This window comes from Hyperolius riggenbachi, chromosome 1, assembly GCF_040937935.1.
Source record: "Hyperolius riggenbachi isolate aHypRig1 chromosome 1, aHypRig1.pri, whole genome shotgun sequence".
Lineage (NCBI taxonomy): Eukaryota > Metazoa > Chordata > Amphibia > Anura > Hyperoliidae > Hyperolius > Hyperolius riggenbachi.
The window spans coordinates 88,928,263-88,949,291 of NC_090646.1; the positions used below are offsets into that span (position 1 = coordinate 88,928,263).

Sequence of the window (21,029 nt, forward strand, 5' to 3'; positions counted from 1 at the left end):
GTCACTCACCAAATTGTCCGCTTGCAAGGAGCTCACAATCTAATCCCTGTCATGTCACTAACTGTCCTCAGAGGAGCTTACAATCTAATCCCTGCCATGCTAAGGGGAAGTTTAGGATGCTGCGGGTCCGTCGGCAGCTGGTGATAGTGGGCCTTGGGTGGTAAAAAGTACAAATCTGGCTCTGACTCGTGAACAAGTGCGGCTGCAGTGCGTAGGACACCTAGCATTTGTGCAGTACCACCCCTATGTTGCTATTCTTCAGAGAAAATTAAAAGGAGGAAGACTCTTTCTCCTAATTGCATTTACCTGTGAATGTAGGTCAGGGGTCACTGAGCTTACCAAGCCAATTTGAGTTCCAATAATTAGTTCTAAAGGTTTTGGAATCAATAAAATGACAACAGTGCCCGAATGTATGCACCTGCCTAATTTTATTGAAACAATTATTGCACACTTTCTGTAAATCCAATAAACTTCATTTCACTTCTCAAATATCACTGTGTGTGTCTCCTATATGATATATTTAACTGACATTTTTTATCGTAACAACCAATGAATTATACAGGAAAATCATGACGATTAACAAAGTTGTCCAAACTTTCGCATCCCACTGTATATGCTGACCGGCGTATAAGCCGAGGTACACACTTTCCCCCAGAAACCACCAAAAAAAGGGGGTAAAAAAGGTGGCTGTCTCGCATATAAGCCCCCTCCCCAGTATAGCCCCCTCCACAAGAGCCAGATATGCCCCCAGTACAAGTCATGCCCTCTCCCCAAAGCCAGATGTGCCCCAAGGGTGATGCAGCTGTGTCTCAGGATGCCACTAAATGGTGCCATAGATATGAGACACAGTGAATGCCACACAGGAGGCATCTCATACCATTGCACGGCTGACCCATTGCTTGTACGCTTCACCCCACAAGCCAGGCATCAAAGATAGGTCTTGAGCATTTCACTCTGCAAACCATATAGCGGGGGATGGGGGGGGGCATGGACACAGCTGGGAGCAGCTGGCAAGAGCAGGATCACTAGTGCAAGATCCTAACGCTCCTTTGCCAGTAACAAAACCTGCTCCACTATACGTTCTGAACCACTGATTCGCATATAAGCGGAGGGGGTAACTTTTCAGCACATTTTTTGTGATGAAAAATTAGGCTTATACGTGAGTATATATGGTATAAGAGAATGAAAAGTGCAGCTTACATATTCATCTCACGTCAGGTCCCTTTAAATAGTTGCAAATACTAGTAGAAATCCAAACTCAAATCTATAGGAATTGGCAGGGTGGTATGAAATCCTTGAGGCAGGGAACACACTTGAGTTTGTTTTCCGTGCGCATTTTTCTGCATACTTTTTCTGCACACCAAGTGTGTTTCCATGCAGGAAAACGCGCGCGTTTTTTCACAGCAGCTGATGTAAATGATAGAGGAAACTCCCAAAATGTGCAGAGTCATCATGCAGAATGTCAGTTTTTTTTCCGCGTGCGAACAACACAGTAAGTGTGTACTAGCACGTTGATTAACATGAGTTCTCAGTTTTTCTGTACAGAAAATGCGCACCAAAACAGTCAAGTGTGTTCCCTGCCTGAATTTGTACTGTATGTGGAGGCAGATACTCTTCAGACAAGTGAACATGAAAAACTTCCCGTGTACAGTCCTTTGTGTTCCAAGAGTCAGGCAAAAACACTGTAAGGCCTCTTGCACACTACACGCAATTCCGATTAAAAAACGTACTGCATTTTTTAATCTAAATAAAAAATCAGACGTATAAAAGAAAAAAAAAATCAAAATCGCATGTAGTGTGCAAGAGGCCTAAGAGTTACTCCACTCTAGTACATAAATCCATATAATTTATGCCATCACTATGCAAATAATTGTGCAACTGAATTCCATTACTATCTTTCAACTTCATTCTTCAGCTGCTACAACCATTCCTGGAAAACCATAGTGACAAAGTATACAGTTTATATACAGTTAATATCAGAATCAGAATAGTTTTATTTCGCCAAGCATGACTGGGTCATGCTCGGAATTGGGTTTGGCACAATACATAGTACATAGCTCCAAGAGATGCATAGGCAGAAAGCAGAAAAGAGCATTACAATACAATAAGGACATGGCAGTAAAAAACATCGTACTCAGGAACATATTGCACTCAAAAAAAGAGGAAATGTATGTTCACAATATACATTCAGAAGTATACAGTCAGCGGCCGTATGCATTTTCCAGTGCGCTGCTGGAGTCTGGCCAGGGTGCATGACCAGGGTGAAGGGACAAAAAGTCCAGTCAGTTAGGAGTGATGGCCGGTTGCTTCAAAATGCGTATTTAGTTTCGGTCCGCTACTGTGTCGGTGGTAAGGCACAGATAGAGGGTGGGAGAATGTTAAGGGAGTTCAGGAGGCTGACGGCCGCAGGGAAGGAGGAGTTCTTGTTTCTGGTGGTCTTAGTGGGGATGGCTCGAAGTCTCCGGCCCAATGGTAGTGGGGTGAAGAAACAGTGACCTAGGTGTGAGGGGTCACTTGCGATCTTCAGCGCCCTAGCACGCAGTCTCGTGTCATGCAGGAGGTCGAGTGGAGGCAGGGGTCTCCCAATGATCCTCTCTGCCGACCTGATGATCCTCTCTAGTTTGTGTCTGTCCCTGGCAGTGGCTCCCGCGTACCAGACCAGGGTGGAGGAGCAGAGGATCGATTCAATGGTGGCGGAATAGAAACATGTTAGGATCTCCTGTGCCATGCCAAACTTCCGCAGTTGGCGGAGGAAGAACAGCCTCTGCTGGGCCTTCCGCTGGGTTGCCATAATGTTGGCCTTCCAACTGAGATCGCTGGAGATGGTAGCGCCCAGAAGGCGAGCACAGGGCACTCTGGTCACCTCGGCGACGACAATGTAGATGGGAGGCGGAGTGGGCGCAGACTTTCTAAAGTCAATTAGTAGCTCGACAGTTTTGGCTGTGTTGAGCACCAGCCTGTTCTCTATGCACCAGTGGCATATTCTCTCCACCTGCTGCTGATACTCCTGGATGTTGTCCTTGGTGACGAGGCCAACAATGGTGGTATAGTCGGCACATTTTATGACTTTGACAAAGTTCGCCGTGGATCTACAATTATTTGTGTAGAGAGAGAACAGCAGCAGGGACAGGACGCAGCCCTGGGGTGCCCCAGTGCTGGTTGTCATTTCTCTGTAGTAGATGTCCCCCAGTCTGACAACTTGGGATCTCTTGGTAAGAAAGTCTGTGATCCATAAGCGTAGGGTGGGGTGGACCCCAAGTGTGAACAGGACATTCTGAAGGATGCATGGGCATATAGTGTTGAAAGCTGAGCTGAAGTCCAGTAGCAGAACTCTGGCATAAGCATCTGGTCTGTCGAGGTGGTTAAGGATGTATTCCAGGCAGATGTTTAGGGCATCGTCAGTAGACCTATTTGCCCTGTAGGCGAACTGGAGTGGGTCCAGAAGGGGCAGGGTGGATAGCTTGAGGATGGATAAGACCACTCTCTCTAGTGACTTCATGATGACAGACGTCAGGGCCACAGGCCTGAAGATGTTGAGGTCAGAGATGCCTTGTTTCTTTGGCATACAGAGTATACAGTTAACCTTCCTGGCGGTAACCCCGAACATAGTTCGGGGTATGCCGCGCAGGAGGTTTTCTCCGGCCCTGCTCGGCCGATTTGCATACTTTTTTTTTTTGCTGGTCGCAGCTAGCACTTTGCTAGCTGCGCCAGCACACCGATCGCCGCTATCCGTTGCGGCGCGCCCCCCCCCCCCAAGACCCCGTGCGCCTCCTGGCCAATCAGTGCCAGGCAGCGCCGAGGGGTGGATCGGGACTCCCAATGACGTCCCGACGTCGGTGATGTCATAACGCCCCATCGCCATGGCGATGGGGGAAGCCCTCCAGGAAATGTCGTTCTTTGAAGGATCGGAGATCGGCTATCATGTAGCGAGCCCTGGGCTCGCTACATGATTTAAAAAAAAAAAACTGCTGCGCTGCCTCCTGGCAGAATTTTTCATTGCAATATCCTGCCTCTATCTGGCCAGCAGACGCCAGTCAGCCAATCAGGTGTACTGTCATACACCCTTTGCCTGCTGTACCAAATCTAGCAGGAATTACATAAATTAGCATTCAGGTGGGAGGCTTCGGTTGGACGCAATCGTGAATTGCATAGTTTACAGGGACGCCCCGTGTAGGCACATCTCCCACACGGTCCCCTCCCTAACCCCTCACCTGTCAACCGCATCCTAGAAGCTGCAATTTTTTTTTTTTAAATCACAAACATTGGTCCACATGACAGCCCAGGGGCCCCAGGTCTCTCTCACTCGCTGGGGCCCCCAAACCACCATGCGACACCTAGAGGGAAGTGTGGGCAAGCCCTGGACCTCTCACCTCCAGGGAACTCACCCCACCACCTCTAAACTGAATGCCAACTGCAACAAACACAATTGCTAACTTCCAGCTAGAGCAATATCCTGCCTCTATCTGGCCAGCAGACGCCAGTCAGCCAATCAGGTGTACTGTCATACACCCTTTGCCTGCTGTACCAAATCTAGCAGGAATTACATAAATTAGCATTCAGGAGGCTTCGGTTGGACGCAATCGTGAATTGCATCGTGAGAGGTCCAGGGCTTGCCCACACTTCCCTCTAGGTGTCGCATATGGTGGTTTGGGGGCCCCAGCGAGTGAGAGAGACCGAAGCCTCCCACCTGAATGCTAATTTATGTAATTCCTGCTAGATTTGGTACAGCAGGCAAAGGGTGTATGACAGTACACCTGATTGGCGTCTGCTGGCCAGATAGAGGCAGGATATTGCTCTAGCTGGAAGTTAGCAATTGTGTTTGTTGCAGTTGGCATTCAGTTTAGAGGTGGTGGGGTGAGTTCCCTGGAGGTGAGAGGTCCAGGGCTTGCCCACACTTCCCTCTAGGTGTCGCATGGTGGTTTGGGGGCCCCAGCGAGTGAGAGAGACCTGGGGCCCCTGGGCTGTCATGTGGACCAATGTTTGTGATTTTAAATGTTTTTTTTGCAGCTTCCAGGATGCGGTTGACAGGTGAGTGGTTAGGGAGGGGACCGTGTGGGAGATGTGCCTACACAGGGCGTCCCTGTAAACTATGCAATTCACGATTGCGTCCAACCGAAGCCTCCCACCTGAATGCTAATTTATGTAATTCCTGCTAGATTTGGTATAGCAGGCAAAGGGTGTATGACAGTACACCTGATTGGCTGACTGGCGTCTGCTGGCCAGATAGAGGCAGGATATTGCTCTAGCTGGAAGTTAGTAATTGTGTTTGTTGCAGAATGATAGAAAGCAGAAATATAGCTTTAAATGTGTGTAAATAATCATCAGCTGCAGCTCTGTCTGTGTGCTTCAGTGTGTCTCTCTCTGCCACGCAGTCTAAAGTTAACAGTTTGCAGCCAGATTACTGTTCAGCTATATGTGTACCAAGCCTTTCAGCTGTACTGGTACTATATACTAACCGAAGGTTGTAAATGTACACAGACCCGGAAGCACCTATGGGGGATGGCTTAGTGTGGGCGGCACTGTTTTGGGTGGTGACTTACTGTGGGCAGAACAGTTGTGGGATGTAGCTTAGTGTGGGCAGTGACGTAAAGCAGTGCTTGTGGTATGCGCATTCCGTGCGTGATGCTTTTGAGAATCGGGAGTTTCCTGGAATTATAAATTCACCACCGTGGCACATTCAATACACAGGATGGAGGGATGCAGAGTATCTGTGGGTACACAGGGGATCTGAGCTCATCAGCTGGAATGATCACTCCCATCTCACTAGCAGCCGTTAGCATTCCTAGTGCTTCAAATCATTCACCACTAGGTCTGTGTTCTACAGCTTTCTTACAATGTTTGCGGATTGATTTTTGTTCAAAGCCATCCCAAATGTGACCCTTTTATACACCCATCTCTGGCACAACTATCCCGAGTATGTCTTTGGGCTAGTTCACACTAGGTCCGGTAATATATCCGTGGCTCAGTTATTTAAAACCTGATAAAAACCAAGGCCACTGATAGCAATGTTAAAAATAGCAGCCGTCTTCACCCAAAGGAAAACCGGATCCGAAATCCCCCGCTCGCCACCGCTTGATATATTTGATTAGATTCATTTTAAATTATTTAAACTAGCTGGGGAGGGAGCGGGGATGGGGGACCCCGCTGCCACCCCCGTCTTGCCTGCTACCCCTCTCCATCTGGTTTTTAGCCCTCCAAAAAACGCAAACGGACCAAAAACAGATGCTGCAAAAAGGCAGCATGGATCCATTTGTGATTTACAGATTTGCAGGATCATGGACCGCCAGGATCACAGACCGCAGGGTCCGTCCTGCAACCATGCCTGGTGTGGACCCAGCCTTAAGGTGCGCACACAACTTTGATGGACATCGCTGTGGCAGACTGCACAGCCAGGAGTCAGCTGCGCTGACGATGCGCTGTGTTGCTATGCAGGGAGGTGGAGGGATGACGGAGAGGCGTGCACATGATGTCACACGGCGGGCGGGGGAGCACGTAGACAATGGGATCGGCTGTCGAGGGGGTGAGTTGATCCGCCAGGTGAAACGCTTGTGGGTTGCGAACCACTGTACACACACTGGATGATTGGCTGAGGCAGCCACCTCAGCCGACTTTAGTCAAGCGTGTGTACAAGGCTTTAGGTCTCTTTCTGACTTTCTGCACCACAAAATTCAGCATTGCATTCTGGGAAGACTGACAAGTATGCTTTTACTCTGAGGTGAGGTCATGCAGAATTTTTAAAGTCATTTGGGTTTAGCTAAATGTTTGTGGTTTCATCTCAACCAATTCAAAGCAGAATGAAAACAGACTACAGTTAATATATATCTTTTGGCCCCGCTAACGACAAAATAAATGGTGCTGAATACTTTTGTTAATACTGAACCGAGAAAGGAATTTTAATCCAGTGTGGCTTAAAGAGGAACTCCAGTGAAAATAATGTAATAAAAAAAGTGCTTCTTTTTAAGAATAATTATGTATGAATGATTTAGTCAGTGTTTGTCCATTGTAAAATCTTTCCTCTCCCAGATTTACATTCTGACATTTATCACATGGTGACATTTTTACTGCTGGCAGGTGATGTCAGTGGAAGGAGATGCTACTTGCTTTTTTGGCTAATGAAAACAGCTGTAAACAGCGGTCGTTTCCCACAGTGCAACAAGGCTCCCAACTGTGTGATGCCAGAACCACGGTCCTGACATCACACTGTGGGAGGGGTTTCCCCACAATATTAGCCATACAGATCCCCCTAATGATCCATTTGAGAAAAGGAAAATATTTCTCATGGAAAGGGGGGTATCAGCCCAATTCTTGGTTACGGTTTCCCTTTAAAGAGGCACTGTAGTGATGTAAAGTAGAAAGCAGTATATTATTCTGTATATTGGTATGTAACCCCGCCCTCCCAGTGACGATTAGCCTAGGCTAATGAATGATCCGGAACTCATCCCATCCTTCACAGAGCATTCTGGCAGACCAGGTATATTTTGTACTAACTTCGGGAATCTCTGTAAACAAACATTCCGCAGAGATCATCAGACAGGACTAAAGATGTGATACATTTCAGAATGTAAATAAGGGTAAGAAAAGATTTTACAATGAGCAAACACAGACTAAACAATTTATAAATGAACATTGTAGAAAAAATAAATAAGCAGTTTTATTCATTACGTTATTTTCACTACAGTTCCTCTTAAACAACTCTAAAAATATTCAACAATGAAAAGACCCCAAAATCCCTGCCCATTGTACATCATTGCCCTTATCAGTGGGAAGCAGCAACTGTACAGAACAGAGAGAGCTGGTTTAGGAGCTGCAAACTGGGAAAAAAAGGGAGTTGTCCAGCTACTAAGTGACATGTGATTCCCAGATGATGTGGTACAAGGTAGATCAGAAATGTGAAACGATCTAATGTATTTATTTTGATCTGTCCTTTTAGATTCTGTTGGTTAGTCATAGAGGGCTTACCAGTCAGATTACCAACAAAGAGAAACGTTATGCAGAGTCTGGTTGCCGGACATTACTGGGTAATACAAAATCACATGGATAGTGTAATGGAATACCCAGACATCTCATGGTGACCCAGAGCCACTGGGAAGGTAAAAGTGGCATAAAGGACATACGAGGTGAGGGATAAAAACTGTACTTACCTGGGGTTTCTTCCAGCCCCTACGAGTCACTCTGTCCCTCATCACAGCTCCGCTCCTCTCCCGTCTCCTGCTGTCCCCAGGACAGGTCAGGTCTTCCGCACACACGCGAGCATGTGCCCGCGCCAGCGTCACCCCGAGCTTACTGCGCCTGCGTACTTACAGTAAGTAGTAGAAACCTAACAGAACCGAGAGGTTTTCACTAGTCCATCTCCTCATGGGGGACTCTCAGGGTTTTCTTTATTTTCAAAAGCATTTCATGAATGGCAGTTGCTCCGTCCAACTGCCAAATCAGTGTGCAGTGAGTAGAGAGGCTAGCTAGCATCTTTGTATAAATCTTTTTCAGGGAGTGTCTTAATAAAGAATAAAGGCCATGCTGAGAATCCCTCATGAAGACATAGACTAGCCCTATTATTGTAAAAGACATAGGAGAAAGTTAATTTTTGGCTCATTTTACTTACTTCTTATTTGTATGTGATTATACGCATTTTACATTTGACAATTTTTAGGTAACAGTGGTCCTATGGGTCTTTAAACTGTGCAGAAAAGTACATACAAATATTGATTTAGTTTTAGCTTTTTGTGCTCCTTGAATGTTTAGAAAAAAATAATCGCTGCGTTTTAATACAAAAGCAGGTTCACTTTACAGCTATTTGCCCAATCACCTAAAACATTTTCAGAGTACGGCATATTTCAAATAAAAAAAAAAATACAAACTGGAGACAAGCCTGGCACAGGCAGCGAGGAGCCCCCTGGGCAAAACATGTCCCAATCTAAGATCTCCTGTATTGGTGCACTACACGTGTAGTAGCACAGTGGCTTCTTGTGTACTCTGTTGATGTATTTTCATAGACTGGTTTGTTCTGCTTCCTCTCATTGACTTTATGTCGGTGCAGGAAGTGGAGTGACTGCCAGCTGTTTGTTCAAGTTGACTTCACCTAGGTGATCAGCAGCTATTCATACACTGCAGAAATAAAGCACACTCATGGGAGTCACTGCAATGAATAGGACAAGTCATAATCATGGTGTTCGGCCTTGTTTTCTATTCTCTGGTGTCTGCGCAATAAAGTGCACCTGTTTGTCCTACCTGTTAACCCATTTCTGATTTCACATCTAAGCAAATGAAGGACAAACAAACCTCATCCCGCCAATATCATTCAGCCTCTGAACCAGTGCAGAGGTCAGAGCACACAGGCTTCAATTCAGTAAGGGCTATTCAGGAAAATCCAGCATTCGGTATTTCTAATCTATAACAAATAAATCATTAAATCACAGAATATTTTACAAATGCGGGAGATGGTCGGTAAAATAGGCCTGAAACCATTTGGTAAGGTAGTCTAAAGTATTTGGTAAATACCGATTCATGTGGCATTTTCCCAAATTAACTTGTACAATAACTCTCTGGCAACTACCAGAGATACTTGACCATAAACTTTTTTTTTTGTGGTGGTGGTGGTGGTTGGGGGAGGGGGGGTGTCTCTCTGGTCTGCAGTGTCTGAATCGCACACTTGAAAACATGCATGCAGCTAATCCGGTCAGGCTTCAGTCAGAGAAACTGATCTTCATACTTGTTCAGGGTCTACGACTGTAAGAATTAGAGACACGGGATCAGCAAGACAGCCAGGCAATCAGGATTATTTCAAAGGAAATAAACATGGCAGCCTCCAAATCCCTCTCTCACGTCAGTTGTCCTTTTAATGCCAACACATCCAGCTGCAGTGGAATAGAGGGAAGAAGGGTGCAGACGGTCAAATTATTATTTAGTATTTACCGGTATATAGCGCTGACATCTTCCGCAGCACTGTACAGAGTACCGGTATATTGTCTTGTCACTCACCTTTCCATCAGAGAAGCTCACAATCGAATTTAAAAAACTGTTACTATTATTATTTACAATTAATATATTTATAATTATTACATTAATATTATATTATTTACTGTATTTATATACCGCTAACATACTACGCAGCGCTGGACAATTGATAAATGGGTTAACATACAAGGTAGCATATACAAGGAACTCACAACAAAACAAGATCATTCAAATGTCTTTGATAATAGTAGTTCACTGTCTTTGGACAAAATACAGTCTGTTCTAGTACACAAGAGGGGTGCCAGACAGCGAGATTGCATAATCAAGCTGGAAACACTAGGGGGGTGGACCATGCCAGAGGCTTACAATCTTAAAGAGACACTTAAGCCTATAAAAAAAATATCAGTTTTACTCAACTGGGGACAAGCCCCCCGCAGCTATCCTGTGCCCTCGCAGTCACGATCTGATCCTCCTGTCCCTTGCCGTCAGCTACTTTCACTTCGCCAACAGGTCTGGCCATGCGTAGCCTTCAACGCATTCCCATGTGCAATTGTGGCCGGGAATCATGGACGGTGATGCGTGGCCAGGTCTACACAGGCACAGGAAGCCTGTCGGCCGAAAACGGAGGTAGCTGGCGGCCAGGACAGGAGGTTCTGAGAGTGACTGCGAGGGCACGGGACGGCTGCTGGGGCTGTTAGAAGCTCCAGGTGAGTAAAAATGATTTTTTTTTTCTTAGGCTTAAGGATCCCTTTAACCACTTAAGCCCATCTGGACGAATATATCCATCCAGATAGACTGTGCAATTGCTGCTGCCTAAGGAGCGCACAACTCCCGCCCCCAGATCATAGTATAATATAATATAGTTCCCATTCATTGATCAAAGTCCCCGGCAGAAAAAACAATGGTCTCTTATCAGAGGCCGCGTTCTTTCTGCATAGAAAAAAAGTTTCCCTTCCTCTTTCTAGTTCCTGGAAGTTAGATCCAGAACTTTTTGACTGTGGCCATCTTGTGGCCAAATAGTAAAACTACACCCACATACATTTTAAATTAACCTCCCTGGCGGTTAATTTTTTTTTTTTCAAATGGGCAAAAATCTTTTTTTTTTTTTTTTTTGTTTGTTTCATGTAAAGCTACCAGAGTGGTAGCTACATGAAACACCACTCTCATGTGTCCCTCTAGTGCGATCGTCGCCGGCACTAATAGCAAACAGGGGAGCGCGTATATAACGCGTTCCCCTGTTTGGCTTCTCCTGTCTCCATGGCGACGATCGGAATGACGTCATGGACATCAGCCGACGTCCTGACGTCAGGCGCACCCGAACCAGCCCATAGCGCTGCCCGGAACTCATCGGTCCGGGCAGCGCAGGGCTCTGGCAGGGGGCAACTTTCGCCGCTGCGTGCGATCGCCACATAGCGGCGGCGATCAAGCTGTGCGCGCGGCTAGCAAAGTGCTGGCTGCGCGCACAGCACTTTGAATGGGGCGAATCGCCCCAATAGAGCCGGAGAAATCCTCCTGCGCGGCATAGCCCGAGCTCAGCTCGGGCTTACCGCCAGGGAGGTTAAATAAACACATTACATTACATTTGAAATTAACTGTTTAACTCCCACACCAAAAATTACCCAAATAACATTTTTAATTAAAAAAAATTACAATAAACAAAACAAAACATAAATAGTTACCTAAGGGTCTGAACTTTTTAAATATGCATGTCAAGAGAGTATATTAATATAATTTTTTTTAATTATAAGCTTGTAAATACTGATGGATGCAAATTGAAAAAACATGCACCTTTATTTCCAAATAAAATATTGGCTATAAATTGTGATAGGGACATAATTTAAACAGTGCAATAAACGGGACAAATGGGCAAATAAAATACATGGGTTTTAATTACAGTAGCATGTATTAATTTCAAACTATAATTGCCAAAAACTGAGAAATAATGCATTTTTTGTCATTTCTTTCTTAATCTTCCTGTTAATTATTTTATTCTAAATCAATTTTCTTAGCAAAATGTATCACCCAAAGAAAGCCTAAATGGTGGCGGAAAAAACAAGATCTAGATCATTTCATTGTGATAAGTAGTGATAAAGTGATTGGTGAATTAATGGGAGGTGAAAGTTGCTCGGAAGCATAAAGTGAACAACACTGTGAGCTGAAGTGGTTAAAGGGAACCTAAACTGAGAAGGATATTGATTTAAAAAAAAAATAATACCAGTTGCCTGACTCTCCTGCTGATCCTGTGTCTCAAATACGTTTAGCCAAAGCCCCTCAACAAGCATGCAGATCAGGTGCTCTGACTGGAATAGACTGGGTTAGCTGCATGCTTGTTTCAGGTGTGCAATTCAGCTGCTACTGCAGCCAAAGGGATCAGCAGGACTGACAAGCAACTAGTATAGTTTAAAAGGAAACATCCATATCCCTCTCAGTCAAGGTTCCCTTTAATGGTGGGGGTAGAAACAGTAGGTGCGTCTGTTGAGAGGGTTCTTAGCAGAACGTATGCTGGTACTGATGCAGGGGATAAGCAAGCATGAAAAGGTGAGTTATGAGGGCTCGTTTAAAGGTATTAACCACCTGAGCGGTCTGGACGAGCTGAGCTCGTCCAACATCGCCGGAGGTCGCCGCTCAGGCCCTGCTAGGCCGATTTTAATCAAATAAAGTGCAGCACACGCAGCCGGCACTTTGCCAGCCGCGTGTGCTGCCTGATCGCCGCCGCTCTGCGGCGATTCGCCGCGAGCAGCGGCGAAAGAGGGCCCCCCTAGCCGCCTGAGCCCTGCGCAGCCGGAACAAAAAGTTCCGGCCAGCGCTAAGGGCTGGATCGGAGGCGGCTGACGTCAGGACGTCGGCTGACGTCGATTACGTCACTCCGCTCGTCGCTATGGCGACGATATAAGCAAAACAAGGAAGGCCGCTCATTGCGGCCTTCCTTGTTTATTCTGGGCGCCGGAGACGATCGGAAGATCGCCTCCGGAGCGCCCTCTAGTGGGCTTTCATGCAGCCAACTTTCAGTTGGCTGCATGAAATAGTTTTTTTTTTATTTGAAAAAAACCCTCCCGCAGCCACCCTGGCGATTTAATCAGAACGCCAGGGTGGTTAAAGGTGGGGGCGAATCTGATGCTGGTTGAAGAGAGTTCCAGAGGGCAGGGACAGCCCTAGGGTAGTCCTGCAATCATGCATGGGACTGAGACTGTCCGTGAAATGTGACTCTCCTATTTGTTTCTATTACAAGCACTGTGGAATGCATATTTTTTTATTTGCACATTAACACATTAAGTAATTAATTTAAAAACATGTTTGCCATTAATCCTTGAAATATAGAGAGACAAACTGGAACCACAAAGTTTACTTCTAAAAAAAGTTGAATTTTCCTGTAATCACACCATCAAGTGTCTTGCAGATGGTATATATGCCTGTGCAAACATCCATCCAACCCTTTCCCATTAAGAACCATAAAAGCATGAACAGATAGATACAAAGTGAAAAAAACAGAAACCTGGAACAGGATTCATGTTGTGATGAAACACATGGGAGCAATATGGACACACACACTACCAGGGAGGTACAAACTTTGATCATTCACTGCGTTGTGAATCCCTTCCAAGTATCTGTTTTTTTTTGCTTTTATCTCTCCAATACATGTTCATGTTTTTATAGTCTTCCTGGTTGCTATGCGCAGTTAGGAGGTGTGGACCTGTGTTTGAGTCAGGGGCGTTGCTAGCCCATAAGATTAGCGGCACGTGCCCCAGATCTATTCCTGCGTGCCCCGGATGTCCTCCAGGCAAAATCAGCTGTACTTGGTGCATCAATCGGGGGTATGCTGGGTGCTTCTATGTGGGCATACTGGGTGCTGTGGTGCCATGCTGGGCGCTGTGGTTCTTCTATGGGGGCAGACTGGGAGTTGTGGTGCCATGCTGGGCGCTGTGATGCCTTTATGGGGGCATGCAGGGAGCTGTGGTTCTTCTATGGGGGCAGACTGGGAGTATGCCGTAGGGAGGTCCATTAGAAGATCAGGAAATGCTATGGGGGAACTGCCAGATAACCTGGTGGCAGGCCCAGCAGAAAGCCAGTACTGGCAGCACGGAAGCCAGGTAACTCTGCCTAGTTATGTTGAAATAACACTGCCCATTTATGTGATATGCTGCATTTTCTTTTTTGTATTAATGGAGAGGGGGGCTTCATCCAAGATTTTGCTGGGCAGGCCTACTTAGACCGCTGTTAAGTTAATGTAAGTTTGGCTCCACCCATGACCACACCCAAATTCTGGTGTGTGGCCACACCCATTTTCCATCTGGAGTGCCCAAAAGTGCCCCGTTTCTCTTAGGATCCTGGCAACGTCCCTGGTTTGAGCACATATATGGTGTAAAACACATCTTGAGGTTATGATTAAGGGCCATCTGGCTGGAAACATGTAACCCTTTTTAAAGAGACAGTAGTGACATATAGCAGTATGCAGTAAATTATTTAGTATACCCACTTTTAAGGTAATTTTCCTGGTTTGAATATCAGAATCACTTCCTGTGTCTATATATAGCATGTAGCCCCGCCCTCCCAGTGATGCTTAGCCCAGCTTTTTAGCTTTGCAGAATTCTCCTCTCAGAGCATTCTGGGAGACCAGGCATTATATTCACTGGCTTCGGAATGCTCAAAAACAAACATTCTGTAGAGCTTCACCTGACAGGACTTAAGAGTCTCCACCTGTGATAAATGTCAGAATGTAAATCAGGGTGAGGAAAGATTTTACAATGGGCAAACACTGACGGAATAATGTATAAATGAATATGGTAAAAAAAAAAAAAAATAATAATAATTTTACTGATTACGTTATTTTCACTACAGTTACACTTTAAGTGACATCTGACCAGAAACATGCTAATTTTCTTTTTAACCCTGCCATGCCCAGCCTGCCACACTAGATAGTTTCTCAACACATGGTACGCATACCCCTTGGAGCACTTGGACTTCTCTCTTACAGTGAGTTCTAAGATTACCGGATGTTTCGCAGACACATCAAAGGATCAGCGCTGCCGCTGTGCACATGCTTGTTTCTAGGCACAGGCGGCCCTGACCTACCACCTCAGCCAAGAACCCTCTAGCGCAGTGACGGCTAACCTTGGCACACCAGCTGTGGTGGAACTACAAATCCCAGGAGGCATTGCAATACTCCAACAGCTCTAAGCATACCTCGGGGAGGCAGAGGCATGATGGGATATGTAGTTTTGTCACAGCTGGAGTGCCAAGGTTAGCCATCACTGATCTAGCGTGTATACAAGGCTTTAGTGAAGCAAGTCCTAACTCGCAGTGCAGTAATGTAGTTCTGTGGTAGCTTTAGAGGCTGTATGCCTCATTGGCATATCTACTATATTTCATGTTTGAATATCTACTATACCATTATTACATATGAAATTGTTCCAGTTTACACATTTAGGGCTTGATTCACAAAAAAGTGCTAACTGTTAGCACGGCTGTTTTTCGCGTGAATTTTCGCGTTTGCGCGCAATCGCAATTTTTTGCACGCATTTAACAGGTTTCGTGCGCGTTTTCACGCACAAAACTGTTAATTGCGTGTGAAAATTCGCGCGCACAAACGGTTAATTGCGCTTGAAAATTGGCGATCGCGCACAAACACGACAATTCGCGCGAAAACGACCGTGCTTATAGCACTCTTTTGTGAATCAAGCCCATGATGTTTTGGTCTTTTAGAATTTTTTTTTTATTATGAGTGCGGTTTTGCACCTCTAGTGCTCTAGTTTAGGGGGGCTGCTTGGGGTTTCACCCACAAAAAGGGGCCACCCTGTCTCACTTGTATGGCCAGTTGGCCACCATTGACTCCCTGTCTCTCACACAGAGACCAGTTCTGACGGGGTGTACAGAAGGGAGAGCGGCGCAGTGACCATGGACTACATCGCAGATGCAGAGATTAGGTCATTGCTCACTTCCCGCTACCCATACTGAGGACACCCCTTAGCTACCAATACTGGAGGTGGTTGCCCATACTGAGGGGGGGGGGGGGGGGGGGGGGGGATGGGGAGTTTACATCTTTGGCTACCTACACCAGGGGTAGCTATATATACTGGGGCGAAACCTTGGCTACCTATTCAGGGGGGATGCCTTGACTACCTATACTGGAGATGGTTACCTATCCTGGAGAAACACCTTTGCCATTTACACTGTGTGTGGTGGTGGGGTGGAGGGTGTTGACTACCAATTATTACAGAAGAAGGGGCCCTTGACTGGGTGGAGGAAGGGCCACAAAACCCTCAACAGCACCCCTGCTCTAGCTGATAATGCTGTGAAAAAACTGCAAAATCAAGGTGCTGATGTACAGTATCTAACAACTACTGCAAACTACCCTATTACAATTCCCTTCCGCCACTGTGTTTGCAGCTATTTTGTAGTTACCTTGAAGCCATACAGCTTTTTCTTCCTTTTTCTGTTATTTTGTCCTCTCCTTCATAATTCTATTCCGGATAACAATTCAGTCCATGCCGTCATCTGTTCTAAATCATTTGCTATTATTTCTATTTTCTATTGTGTCGATTACAATAGCATGTGAAAAACAGTAGCATGGTCAATGCATAGCTTATGTTGCAGTGTTACATTTCCACCAATAGAGGCCGCTGTGCCACCAAGAGTTTGATGTCGGATTTGATCTAAGTTTCAGCTCGCTCTTCTGCGCTGAACATAAGTTTACAATCTGAGCAATTTGCGGAGACTATACTGGAACTTTGCTGATTAACCTGCTAATTTTGTTTCTGCTGAAACAAAATTGGTAATTCTCACATTTTAAAGCTATGCATTGTATGTTTCTAAATCAAACACTTCATCCATTAAAGAGGAACTGTAGTGAAAAGAACAATGAATAAAATTGTGGGTTTTTTTTGTTGTTTTTTTTTTACAAAATTCTTTTATAGATTACTTAGTCTGTGTTTGCCTATTGTAAGATATTTCCTCTCCCCGATTTACATTCTGAAATGTATCACTGGTGGTGACATCTTTAGTTCTGCCAGGTGATCTGCACGGAATGTTCGTTACAGAGAGTTCTATTCACAGAGGGGGATGCTGCTTGCTTGGCAGTTGGAGAAAACAGTTATTTCCCACAATGCAATGAGGTTCACAGACGGCTAACTGTCAGGATCATGGTCATATCATCACCTACAGCCATACAGACACCCCTGATATCAATATCAGCCAGACACCCCTAATGATCCATTTGAGAAAAGGTAAAGATTTGGGAAAGGGGGTATCAGCTACTGATTCGAAAATTCAAGCCTTGGTTAAAGTTCCTCTTTAAAGACATTAAAGAAAACAAGAAAATCAGTTTAAAAACAAGAGCCTTTCTAGCTTTTTACCCAAAAGATTGAGAGAACATTGGTCAGGCAAGGCCGTCTAATGTGAGTGTGTGGTGGCTGAGCGTTGGAAAACCGTATCAGCTGCGCACTTCACCAAACGGTACTGAAATTCGATCAGATTTTTGATGATGTGGTAGAAAGATGGTACAAAAATTATAGTTCTTAATACATTTTTGTCATAGAAAGCAGACCATACTAGGCCTGCGCAATACACTCCTGTTGACTTCAGTGGGAGCAAGGGCGCAGCCACGCAGGCGCAGTGGTTTTCCGACTTTTAAGTCCCAAATTCCAGAAGTGAAGCGGAGGTGGGGATCGGGGCATCGGTGACTGGCTGCGCAGGCCGAGGATGTCTGCGGGGAACCATTAGAAGCCCCAGATAAGTCCGACTCTTTTATGCCTACCCCCCCCCTTTCAGTACTCCTTTAAAATATGCCTTTTATGCATTTTTGAAGTGGGGAGTTCCGGTAATCTTGTCTGGTGAGCAAACCTGAAAATTAACTGATAACTGATCAAAAAATAGCCAAGATATACTTGTGGAATATGTATGTACTGGGCATCTGTTGATTTGGGTGCCTGGTTGTGCCGATAGTTAATATATTGGTAATGCTCTTACTATTGGCTTCAGTCATCCTTAACACTAACTACCTCTACCTACACGTCCCACTAACCCCCTTACCTATGCCTAAAATGTACCACCCCTACCTACCTTTGCTTAACATTAACCCCCCCCCCCCTCCCCCACCTTACTTTACAGTAACCACCCATACCTACGACTTCTATTAACCCCTGACATCAAATGCCCCACCTGTCCAGTATCCAGAGCTCAGCTAATAATAGTCAAACTCTGGAATGAATTTCCTAACATTAACTACTTTAGAACCAAGCTGATTGAAATCTACGCCCTGTTTTGGTGGTTACCTTGCTGGCAAGGCGTACATTTCCATCAGCCGCCGCTGCATGCGTCCGCCGTTTCCATCACTCCCACCAATCTCACTGCTGATTTCCGCTGCAGCTCACTTGCTCTAATTTCCAACAACAACAAATTGGGGCTTTAAGTGAACAAGTATTCGTCTTTTATTTCTTCATATCAAAAAGGTCTTCATAGCAACGGACACACAAGTAGACATCATTTCCAGAAATTTCAATAACAACCAAAACCGAAATTTCAATAACAACCAAAACCGAAGGCAATCGGTTTTGGTTGTTATTGAAATTTCTGGAAATGATGTCTACTTGTGTGTCCGTTGCTATGAAGACCTTTTTGATATGAAGAAATAAAAGACGAATACTTGTTCACTTAAAGCCCCAATTTGTTGTTGTTGGAAATTGGATGTGTATTAGGGGTGGAACTGTACTTTTGTGTTTTATCTGTAACGAGCTCACTTGCTCTGCCTGTCCCTATGACGACAGAGCCCTGTAAGCGGGTCAGGAGCTGATTTCATTGCCTCCTGGCCCTGTCTTTGGCCCAGGATCCCGACGGCGATTGCGGCGGATATGTGCAGCGATTCATCGTTATCTGTCGGGATTCCGCCGTTTTTGTACCAGCGGTCTCTGGTCCTTAAGGAGGCAGAGACAGCTGGTACTTAAGTGGTTAAATCACCCCACATAGCCGATAGCCAAAGCTCAGCTAGTAATAGCAAGCTCTGTAGCCAACATCTGGAGCTTGGATAATGAAAGATGAGCTTTTGGAATTGGCATCCAGAGTTTGACTAATGATAGCCATAGCCGTTACACTATCATCGGTGCCCAACAAAACCACCCTGGGCAACACAGCCACAAACTTATACTGTTGTCTATGGCGGCACAGTGTAGTGTAGTTGACAGGCTGTGTACCTGATCCCATACTGGGAGATTCTATTGCCCGCTATAAACCTCAAAATCATAGTTATAGAAAAGCTCCCCCCTCCCGCATGGCACATAATTGGCTAACAGAAGCAAGGAAAACTCATGTAATGTGTTGGCCAAAGAGATATAGGTTTTTGCCCAATTAGATTTTTAAGGGGAATAAAACAACAACAAAGAAGCGGAGACCTGTTAGCAGACTGCAACTTCTTTATAAGTACAACCACAACAACAAAACAATGGTAAAGTTCCTGTAAAGTGCTCTGTGACCTGGCAGTGCCATACAAATACTGGAAACAAACGTTATTACTTTTTGAAGTGTATTTTTGTTCTAGGTGAAGTCATCCTTAAATAGATGTTCCGGATTAGTGGCAGTAATGGCTTAGTGCACTTTAAGGCAGTGTCCCGTCTAATGAGCATTGAAGTAAAACCATGGTGCTATAAAACAATATCCAATCAATAACACGAGTGCTTTTGTCCAAGGTCCAGCGCTCTTTATAAGAGCGTACAACTGAGCGCTTGCAGCCGCAGTGTGCGTCACTGTCCCGTGCAGTAAAACCAGGACGGCCATCCATCCAAGTGGAACAATTTCAAATTACAGTCAGGCTCTTATCTAAACTGGCGGCAAGCATTTATTTTATGGCAGTAATAAGGCAATTTAAGGCTTTAACTCGCTAAAAGGATCCAACGAGAACTTGGTGGATCAAATCCACATTAAAATGATACACGCACAGGATTAGATTATAACTGTGGAGAGCATGATGGATGCGTGCCCGAGGTATAGGAAATGTCACTAAGGTAAATCAGTACACCTGGATCTGGAGAACTGAAGACATATTATGGGCAGCATGGTGGCGTAGTCCACAGTGCTTCCCAACCCTGTCCTTAAAGGACACACGAGATCATCATAAACAACTGAATTTACTTACCTGGGGCTTATTCCAGCCCCTAGAAGTAATTTGGGTCCCTCAACGCATCTCCGGTTTTCTCCTGTCTCCACTGGCTGCCTGCTATAGATCGCCAACCCCTGGATGGGTCGGTGTCCTTGGTGCATGGGCGCGCCCACTTCATGGGTAGCGTACTGCGCAGGACGCACCTGGCAAATGCGCAGAAGACACCGACCTATCCGGGGGTCGGTGATCTTCAGTGGGCTGCCAATGGAGACAAAAGACCGGAGATGCGGCTAGGGACCCAAATGACTTCTAAGGGCTGGAAGAAGCCCCAGGTAAGTAAAACCAGTTGTCTATGGTCACCTCATGTGTCCTTTAAGTACGAAGTGGGAACAGGTAGTAGAGTAGTTGGCACTACAGCAATAGATAGCCAGCGTTAAGGGGGGTGGGCAGGTTATGCACACCTCACTCACAAGGATGTAACTGGCGTGCTCTGATCCAAGGGAAGTGCATGCATGAAGTAAAAAAGAAGGAATGATCAGCACTGCAATGAACATTTATTCTCCAAACGTAAGGCACAGTCCATGTGAACAGGTACAAAACAGTGGTGCAGCATAAATGGCCATACCGGTGCTTAGAAGTGTCTTGGTGGCGGTGGGTGCTGGGCACTATTCGCCTGACAGCCGCTTCGCGCTTCGGCGCGCTTCTACGGAGTCCTTTAAGTACCACCAACCGTGCTTGTTTTTCAAGACATCACAAATATTCACAGGTTAGGTGATTAATGTATCAGCAGAGCTTATTAACTCCCGCTGAAGATTGTCACAAAACAGGCACTGTTGGTGGTATTTGAGGACTGGGTTGGGAAGCCCTGGCATAGACGTTAGCACCCTCGCCTTGCAGCGCTGGGTCGCATCTCTCCAATCTTCTCTACTGTTGTACTCCACAAAGCTATAGAGTGGTTGTGGGAAAGGCAAGTTCAGTGATGTCACTTCCACCA

The 21,029-nt window shown here is 45.5% G+C and overlaps 1 protein-coding gene across 2 annotated transcripts in view; it reads right to left on the reverse strand.

Annotated features, from left to right (window-relative positions):
* Window positions 1-21,029, reverse strand: part of GRK4 (G protein-coupled receptor kinase 4) — a 332,370-nt gene that overhangs the window by 60,213 nt on the left and 251,128 nt on the right. The gene's annotated exons all lie outside the window — the stretch shown is intronic.